Here is a 10438-nt window from a genome sequence, read left to right on the forward strand (position 1 = left end):
GCCACAGGGCAAAAGGCACATGTCAGAGCCAGATTTACTGAGGGGAAATACGTTGATTTCAGGGAGTGACATACAGGATGTGTTTCTGTATAATTTCCCCTGGGTGATTTCCTAGATATGGGCACCATATGTGTGAGACTCTTTGAGACAATCCCCAATTCAACTACTCTGTTTCATAAGCAAACTTTCATTGGCAGACATATGGCTTTTCTGTTAAATAGGAAAATCTGGTTAGTTTCACCCTAGATCATAAGTGCTTATTGCTAGATAAAAAGATGATTTAGAAATCTACCTTCCATAAATATTTAAACCATGAAAGTTGGATTTTTTTTTTTTTTTTGCTCAGTATCAGACTTTAGCCTATTCATTAATTATTTTTAAATGTTTTTAAAAATTATTTTAGAGGAAGAGGAGAGAACAGAGAGAAAGAGGGAGAGAGAGATAGAGAGAAAGAGACATGGATGTGAGAGAGAAACATTGATCTGTATCCACCCCATCCAGGGATTGACTCTTGCGACCTGGATATATAACCTGACCGGGAATCAAACCAGTGACTTTTGGATGCGTGGGATGAAGCTCAATCAACTGAGCCACATTGGTCAAGAGCCTATTCATTAATTTTTAAGTTGCTACTGGACTTAGTAACAATTATTTACTAAATATTATTCTTTCAAAATTCTAAGCCAAACTAGGTATTCAAGAATGGTGTGATGCGCCATAATTTAAGATCCACAAAGCCAAGATTTTTTTTATACTTGTTTTCACTAATATATCCCAAGAACATAAATCTGGCTTGTATTTTTTATAAATATTTGCTGAATACCAGCCTGACTTGATTGCTGTTCAGTAAATATATGCTAGATTAATGGGTGTAAATTCAATCTCATATTACCATCACTGTTGTGTCAACTGACATTCATTCATCATTTATTAGATTCTAGGCAGTGAGGCAAGATTTGTTTGGTTTGTTGAAAAGCATGATCCTATTTAATCTTAATAACTTTAAGTGGTCAATGTATAGTTAATCTCATGTTACAAATAACATATACATGTGATGAGGAAACTAAGATTCTGAATATTGAAGTAACCTGCTCAAACTTACAAAGCCAGCAGTAGGATCCAGCCAGTGACATAATGCCAGGTGACTAGAATATTCTCAGAAAATATTTGCAGAATAGATGTGAACCAACCTGGCAGCATCCTTTATCTCTGGCTATTAAAACTTGTTTTATAAGTCTAGAAAAGAACGTTGAAAATGATTTTCCTGATGTTATGGAAAATGAGAAATTGACATACACTCAGTTACATATACAAAACTAGCCAGTCCTCAGAAGATATCTAGGCTAGTATACTTTCCTCTGTTGGTACAGCCAAAAGGGACATGGAATGAGGCTGGCATAAAGGAAGCTGGTGGTTCCATCCATGCCATAGCAGTTGCTGCCAAAATCCTATTTTACTATAAAAAAACAAAAAACCAAAAAAACCTTGTTTCTATTTGTCCCACCTGCAGAGCAGATATAAGCCTTGCTGTTAGCTATATACCCCAAGTGGAACTCGATAGGCACTGGGCATCAGAACCTACCCCGTGACCTCCTTATATTAACCGGAGGGCTAATGTTGCATGAGAATAACAGCTGCTTTCCCTGCCCTAGTGACGTGGTGAGAACTCAATTCCCATAGCTTTCATAAATTGGTACTTTTGTTTTGGATCTGGGAGAAATTGAAGTGAACTCAAATTAATTGAATCAGCATCTGGGAAAGGCTGCGGACTTTAGTATTCAAAAAAGATTCCTCTTCTGATAAGTCCTAGCTTACCACTCCCTTTTGAACTAACATCTCCTACCTGCCCTCTCTCCACTCCCTGTCAAAGTCCTAGCTTACCACTCCCTTTTGAACTAACATCTCCTACCTGCCCTCTCTCCACTCCCTGTCATTGTCTCACCCCTAACCATGTAACACTCTATGGCTATAAAGATGTGTGTGTCTCAATCAACTGTGCATTCCTGTACAAAAAAAAAAAAAAAAAAAAGGTTCTGGCACATAGTGGGTATTTAATACTACATTCTGAATAAATGAGTAAGTCCATTTGGACTCAGGCAGCCAATGCAGACTAACAAAGCAAAGGTCACTTCCCAATTTTTGGGTCAGTGAACATATGTTGAGCCACTCCATATACCCCTCATGCAGCCATTTTTTCTTGCTATAAAGACAGTTCCATAATTTCTTGCTCAGCTATCTAAAGATAATGGTTATGCGTGTGAAGAGGGAAGGGAGGTTGGGGGAAGGGTACCAAACCAGTTCTAGAATACCTTTGGAAAACAAAGTCACAAAAGAAGACAAAAAACTCGAAAAGACATATGTACCCTCCCATTATTTACCACAGCCAAGATATAGAAACAACCTAACTGTTCATCCGTGGATAAAATGGAATATTATTTGGCCATTAAAAATAATAAAATCTTACCATTTGTGACAGCATGGATGGACATTGGGGGTACTGTAGTGAGTGAAATGTGTCAGACAGGGAAGGACAAATATTGTGTGATCTCTCTTATATGTGGAATCAAATAAATAAGTAAGTAGATAAATAACCAAGCTCTAAGATACAGAGAACAGACTGGTGGTTGACAGATGTGGGAAGGTCAGGGGTAGGAGAAATGGGTGAACTGTTTATTCCATTTTGGTTATTGCTTAAATGAATTGGATTTTTTTTAAAAATCATAATATTCTATTATGATGATAAATTGTCTTTGCATCTATATTCTGAAATAATAATTAATATTTATTAAACACCCTGTATGTACCAGGCACCTTGCTAAGCACTTTAACACATTTCATTTAATCTTCACAACAAACTTGGGAGGAACTATCTACCCCAGGTTACAGATTAAGAAACTAAGGCTCAGCCCTAGCTAGTTTGGCTCAGTGGAGAGCGTGTCAGCCTGTGGACTGAATGGTCCCAGGTTCAATTCCAGTCAAGGGCACAAGCCTGAGTTGCCTGCTTGATCCCCAATAGGGGACATGCAGGAGGCAGCCAATCATTGCTTCTCTCTCATCATTGATGTTTATCTCTATTTCCTTTTTTCTTCCTCTCTGAAATCAATAAAGATATATTTTAAAAAAGAAAAAAGAAACTAAGGCTCAGAGAAAAATACACAATTGCTTAATGGTAGAGCTGATATTCACACCAAGGATGATATGACCCCATTACACCTTATTACTTCCTTTAATAAAATATGCTTATAAATATGAAAGATGATACCAGCATATTCTTACAGAAATAATATGCCCTGGCTGGTGTGGCTCAGTTAGTTGGGTGTCCTCCCCACTATACTGAAAGGTTGTTATTCCATTTCTGGTCAGGGTTTCAGGCTCAATCCCAGTTAGGGATGTGCAGGAGGCAGCAGATCAATGTTTCACTCTCACATGGATGTTTCTCTCCCTCTTCCTTTTTCTCTCTCTAAAAACCAACAAAAATATTTTTAAAAAGATAATATATGCCAAAACCGGTTTGGCTCAATGGATAGAGCGTCGGCTTGGAGACTGAAGGGTCCCGGGTTCGATTCCGGTCAAGGGCATGTACCTTGGTTTCGGGCATATCCCCAGTAGGGGGTGTGCAAGAGGCAGTTGATCGATGACTCTCTCATCCATTGTTTCTAACTCTCTATCTCTCTCCCTTGCTCTCTGTAAAAAATCAATAAAATATATTTTAAAAAAAGATAATATATAACCTCAGATATAAATTCCCAAATAGTTTTTCAAAACAGACATTTCTCATCCCTCTTTCACTAGCTTATCAGAACATTAGGACATTTGTCTTTTGCATTTTATCATCTTTGTTAAGTTTTTATGTGTGTGTTTTGTTTTGTGGTTTTTTTTCCAGAGAGGAAGGGAAAAGGAAGAAAGAGATAGAAACATCAGTGATGAAAGAGAATCATCGATCAGCTGCCTCCTGCACACCCCCTACTGGGGATTGAGCCACAACCCCCGACATGTGCCCTTGACTGGAATTGAACTCCAGGACCCTTCAGGCCACTCTACCCACTGAGCAAAACTGGCTAGGGCTGGTAAGTTGTGTGTGTGTGTTTTTTAATATTTCAGCATGATCCTTCAAGATAACCTATTAAGCAATTGTCTTGCACATGTGCACTGTAGATATCTGCACTAAACTAATTTAAATAACTTGTCACAATTTTTTTTTTCTAACCGAAAAAGAGTGTTAAGTAAAACCAGACATTTTTTATTCATTCATGCCCCCATTTTAAGTTCTAGGTAAAACTCAGAACAAAAGTCTTACCTTACTTAGAAATCTGTATCTTTCTGTTGGATGTTAAGTTACTCATATCTATAAAGGTTGAATTTGGGTGTAAGAGGGAGAGATGATGAATGTAGTAGAAGTCAGAGACTATAGTCTAAGGTATATTTGATTACTTACTTGGATCAAGAAAACCAAGGATGCTATGCAGGCCTCCTTCCAAGTGTATTCCACCCAGATGAGAGTCCAGGTTTAAAAGTCCAGAAATCAGAATGCCCAGTTCATTGAAAATGAAGCAGCTAAGCTTGACCTATGAATGCACTCTGGTTCCCATGCTATGGGCTTTGAAGCCTGCCTCTTCCTCTCCAGCCCCACTGCAGTTATCCCAGCAGAGGGCCTGGAGCTGAGCTTGTAGGGTTAGGCAACAGACGTTCATAGGCCTTATCCCTACAGCTGTGTCTGGATCCAAAGCTTTAAGTTTCAGGTTTCTTGTCATATGCACCATCAATACTGACCAATCACTCCTAGGATGCCAATACTCCCAACTACCCTATGGCAAAGGGGAAAATTAAAAAGACTTAACATGGAATCTTAGTTCTATGCTTCTCCATTGGTTCCTGGGCACTGAGTCCAGAGGGCAAAACTCTATGTGGCCACATGTAGCACAAATGCCAAGACTCTTCATGAAATCTTTCCTGATCTCTCTCAATCATGTGATTTGTCCTCAACTTGGGCCCCTATAAAACTTGACTAACCCAGCTGTAGCATGTCCACTTCAAGGACATGATATTTACTATTTCTTAGATTAAATTTCCTCATGACTTTTGAGTACGTTGCTTAATCTTTCGGGACAAGGCTCCTTTATTTATAAAATTTTCTTTGGGGGTGAGGAGTGCATCGTAGGGGGTAGATATGATGTATGTAAAGTGCTTAGCTCAGTGCCTGATATGTATTAGACATGCAATCAAACAATAGCTATTATTTTACATTTCTTATGAGTCAGCTCATATTTTGCCTTACGCTATAGTTAAAGGCTTTGTACACTGAATTCCACTAAAATATGGACTGCATCTTATTCATTTCAATGTGCAGTAGAGATGTAGGCATTTTAGAGGCATTTGTTCATAAATATTACTTGAATTTAAAGAAAATATACTTATTTTGACTCATTATACTTATTTTGACTCATATCAGTAACATTCTTCTAGCTGTCGGGCAAGGCAGTATATATGATATCCACATAGGTGACATAATAAGCATCATCCCCTTGCACATACCTTAAGTTATTAGATTTTGAATGTCACCTAAGGTATGTGCAAGGGGATGATGCTTATTCTATGCAGATTGCTGCGAGACAGTCCAGGGTTAAAATCACGTTGGGGTAATAGAAGGGATTTTTCTGCAGGGAGCTGTCCCCCCATTCAGCTGTCAAACCAGCTGCCACTGGCTCTGTCCTGGCAGCCTCTTGGGGAAGCACAGCCTGGGTGTGTTTTGAGTAAAAAAAAGAGAACCCAGAAAGGGACAGGAGCTTATGCTCTCTTCTCCAATTTCATTAACTCCTTCCACCCACCCCTTTACATTATGCAAAAGCCAGGAAGCTAATAAGGTAATAGACTACTTATTTTTAGATTTAAAATGTAACTGTAACATCACTCTGCCAAAGGGGGTCTAGACACTGGCCCACAGATAAGGGCTTTCCCCACAGTGCCAATAACAAAAAAATAAATGAAACAGTGAAAGGTGCGTGTTCAAAATTTCAAGAAAAAAAAATTGTTTTGAAAGAAATCTTAGCTGGGAAAAAAACCAAATGTGAAAAAGTATTCATGAAACTCAACATTGTGGGGCTAGTATATAGACTGACTTAACAAAAATAACTATAGTCTGATTTACTTTCTAGTAAGTTTTTTATTCATTCAATGCACAATTCCTGTTTTCCAGGAAGGTAACTGAATATTTTTGCCTCCTTCCTGAAGAGTGACATTCAAATTTGATAGTAGTCATTGATTTAAGACCTTGAATTTCTATAACTTATAGAACTCTCTGATAAAGTAAGTATTTATTTCAGCCCCAGTTGGTGTGCTTCAGTTGGTTGAGTATGGTTCCCAGCACTGAGGGCACCTGCCAGGGTTGAGGAGAGTGGGGAGGGAGATGGGGCGGCATAGCCTATCAATGATGTTTCTCTCCCTTCCTCTCTCTCTAAAATCAATAAACATATTTAAAAAGAGGAAAAGGTAAAAAGAAAAGTAAGGATTTAGTTCTAAATATAACAAGAGCAACTCAGGTGATAACTGATTATCAATAAATCTACAATACATCAATACATTTTTCTATTCACCCAAATCAGGATACATATATATTTTTCAATGAGTGATGATATCCTAATTATAACCCTATAATCTAGAAATGTCTCTTAGTATTCTAAAATTGTTCCAAAATTGCAAAGGCATACACAACATGATATACTTACTAAAATAGGTACTTTAAAGAGTTAAACTTTTACTGAAAATGTAAAAGAATAGCCAAAATACTAAGAAAACGAACGGATTTTGCCTTTTTAAAAACTACAGTGAAAACTAATATAACGAACACATCAAATCGCACCCATTGGGATGGAGAAGTTTATAATTTAGAGTTCATTTCAATCCTATCCTATAAAATGTTTAAATGGTATCTACAAATAGTTTGATGGGCATATTATTTGCTCTAGCCAAACACTTATTCTTTGGCATGTTTGAATGTGTTGACCTTTTACATTTTTGTTAAAGTGACTTTAAAAATTCATAATCCCCTTTAACATCTCTAAATGTACATCATCATGTGCCTTCACTGCAATGAGACATCTACAGGAGAAACAAACAAAAAAAAATCCTGAAATCTACAATGAACAGGGAAGTTCTTCTTCCCCTTATCATCAGCAAAACATAACTACCAACACTGAGCTGTGAGTCTGTACTTAGGCCTGGAGTTGGGGGGGGAGCCCTTGGTGACCAATCAGGGCTTCCCTATGTATTGCGTCACACCTCCCCCCGGGGCGTGACGTCAAAGGCAATCCCAGGCCAGCCACGTGGGTCGGTGAAGTGAGGCGGTTCTGGGCAGCTACTTGGCAGACACCGGCAGCCGCGATCCCCAAGAGTGAGGGCAGGGCAGGGCAGGGCAGGGCAGGGCAGGGCAGGGGGTGGGGGTGGGGCCGCCAGGGCTCCAACACGCACCTCCAGGGAGCGGAGCTCGAGCTGCTCACTCGCCCGGTAGGCGCGCGGGGCCCGGGAGTCCAAGTGCGGCGCGCGGGCGGGCATTTGGGGGGATGGAGGCAGAGGCTCGGGGGAAGCTGGCACCTAAGGCTGTGTAATAGGAGCCGGCTCTTGTAAAGCCTCCTCCCCAGGAACCGCCTCTCCTCCGCTCCCAGCTCCTCTTTCCAGCCTTCATTATCCTTTCAGCGCCGTTTCCCCTCGGCTGCGTTTCCTTGGCCGGAGGTTTAAAAAGCCTCCCTCGCCTCCCCATTCTCACCCTCACACAGACCCTCCTTTCAGATCCGCCCTCCTGTTCGCAGGGACCCATTGCGGAGCCCAGGATCGCGCTGGGCGGGAACCTGCATGACGAATTCCGCCCAAGGTGTTGATGATCCAGCCCGGCCCAGCCTCTGGCTCGCCTCCCGCCTTCGCCATGGGCTCTCCCAAACCCCCGCCCGTACCCCCCAACCCCGTGTTGGGCGCTCGGGACTGCGCCCCCAAACCTCCCACCCAGGCGGGGTCCCCGCGCTGCAGCAGCGGAAAGAGGCTCCCCAGCGAGCCGGGTGCCACGTCGGAATTGGCTCCGGGAACGCCGCGCGCGGTCCCCAGCCCCGGGCGGAGAGGCGGGCCGCCCCGGGAGGAAAGGAGATGCTCGCCTTCCTCCCTCTGGGATCCGGAACAGCCACCGCTTACGGCAGGGACCCCGCGCCTGATGGAGGCTTCCAGAGCCGGGCTCAGTCCCCACAGACCCGGCCTGACACTTCCATGGGGTGCAGGGAGTGCATAGGAGAGGAGGCTGGAGAAAGAGGGGGGAGTGGCCGAATGAGGTCGGTAGCAGCGGCGGGCAAGGAGGTGGGGACGTACCCTCCTCCTTGGGGTCCCAGCTAGGAACCCCGATCGCTTTAACCCTTCACGTCACAAGTAAGAAGCGGGCTTCCCCCTTGGAAGTACAACGCGCCGGGCAGTTCCAGGGTTTCCCTCCTCAGATGGAGCGTGGGGGGGGGGGGGGGGGGAGGAAAGAGGGATGGGGAGGAGAAGGAGGCGGCCCTCTGAAATGCATGTTCCTTACAAAGGTGGGGATTCTTGTTTCCTCAATGGGGAGCCCCTCTGCGGCTCCGGGAGATGCGGAATGGAAAAGTACATCCCGGGGCGCGCAGTCTGTACGGGGCAGGGAAGTTACCTGCGCTCCCGGCCAGAAAGCGGATTTCTGGAGAGCGCCGCGGGGATGGGGAAGAAGGCTGCTGAGCCTGACCCTGACCCCCACTGCTTCTCAGTCTGCTGGAAATTTTCAGACCTCAAACTTTTCTGTCCAAAACGGACTATAAGGATTTTTAAATACAAACCAAATACCTATATGGATCATTTCTTCCATCTCCCTGGCCTGTTGGAGCACCCTCGTCCTGCACCCAACCGCGCCAGGATATAACATACCTTGTTCAGCTCTTGGTCATAAAGTTGTCCTCAGCCTGTCTGTGTGGTCCCGGAGGGCCGGTGGCGGGCAGTTTCCAAAATTGAGGTAAATAAGCGATCAGATGAATTTGAGACGACCGGCCAAGAAAAATAAAAAGTTTAAAAACAACATTTAAAAGAAAGATGCGGGGAGCCCTAAAGATTTGGTTCCTTTCCCCCACTTTCAAAGGAAATTTCACCAATATTCTCGGATATTTCCACTGCACTGAACTCTCCTGATTCTTTTTTTTTAAGTATTTTAAAAATAAATTAATTTTTTAAAAAATTTATTCTTTTTGCTCCAGTCCTTCTCCTCTGATATCGGGAAATCTCTTATCTTTTTCGTATAGAAAAGAAAAAAGAAAAAAGTCCGGTGAAGACTCAGCAGAGCCCAGGAAGCGCAGAATCAGGAGAAAGTCTTTGGCTGGGACCAGTTCAAGTCCCTGGTTCAATGGGCTGCTGGAAGCCAGGATTGGGTAATTCTTTCCAGACGTCTTGACTTCTCCTTCCTCGCTGCTGTTGCCTTTCTGCCTCCCTCCAACTTACGGGGGTCTTAACTAGGGAGCTGGTGGGTGTTTTAATAGGGCGGAGGAGGGAGTGGGGGGTAAGGGGGGTGGAGAAGGGAGGTGCGGACTGGGGAACCCGAGGGGCGGGCGGGCCGGCGGGAGGCGGGGAGAGCGAGAGGAAAATTGGCCATTCAAAGCCCTTCCTGAGCGGGAGGCCGGTTTCAAACGCCAATGAATTCAATTAACTTGATTGCTAACGTGTGCAGGGAGATGCGGGGCACTCCTGCTGGCCACCACCTGAGTCCCTCCTTTCTCCAGGGGCGGAGCGGGGAGGCCGCGCTTTGTAGACATCCCTGATTCCGGTCCTCTTTGCCCTCTTTGCGATCAACTCTCAGCTCTCCTTAGTGTTGAAGCAATTTGCTTTAAGGCCAAGTGGTACCCTTAGGCTCAGTAACCGCTCTGGGGAGAGCGAGCTGAAGGGGTGTGTGTGTGTGTGTGTGTGTGTGTGTGTGTGTGTGTATGTGTGTGTGTGTGTGTGTGTGTACTTGCCCGGCAGTCTCTAAAAAGTCGGCGACTGGTCCATTCACTGCTTGTTAACCCTTTCTTCCCTCCAACTCAGAAGTTTCTGAGCTGATGTATCCAAATCCCCCTTCCACAGTCGTTTCCGCCTTGGGTGGGCGCGAAAAGCGGAAACATCATTGTGATGTGTGTGTGTGTGTGTGTGTGTGTGTGTGTGTGTGTGTGTGTGTGTGTTTCTTAACCTGCTCTCCTAAACATAAAAAAAATATGCTAACAGAATGCATTATAAGTAAAATTTAATCAAAATGAAACAGCCCTCCGGAGGACTTGAAAATAGCGCCCTTAAAAAAAAAAAAAGCATTTCTCAGGTCATGGCTTAAGTGGCTTCTGCTTCTTGCGAGCCTTTGAAGGAGACGAGTCAAAATAATATCTATTTGCTTCGAGGTGGTCTTTTTTCATCTCTCTCCCATTGTCCCCAGGCT

The 10438-nt window shown here is 43.5% G+C and overlaps 1 protein-coding gene across 1 annotated transcript in view; it reads right to left on the reverse strand.

The window, feature by feature from the left end:
* HAS2 (hyaluronan synthase 2) overlaps positions 1–9552 on the reverse strand; it is a 28242-nt gene extending 18690 nt beyond the window's left edge. The window contains exon 1 of the mRNA XM_036436889.2: positions 8914–9552. The gene's annotated coding sequence lies outside the window, so the exon portion shown is untranslated. The remainder of the gene's footprint in view (positions 1–8913) is intronic.
* Between the last annotated feature and the right edge of the window lie 886 nt (positions 9553–10438).

This window comes from Pipistrellus kuhlii, unplaced genomic scaffold, assembly GCF_014108245.1.
Source record: "Pipistrellus kuhlii isolate mPipKuh1 unplaced genomic scaffold, mPipKuh1.p scaffold_m20_p_14, whole genome shotgun sequence".
Taxonomy (NCBI): domain Eukaryota; kingdom Metazoa; phylum Chordata; class Mammalia; order Chiroptera; family Vespertilionidae; genus Pipistrellus; species Pipistrellus kuhlii.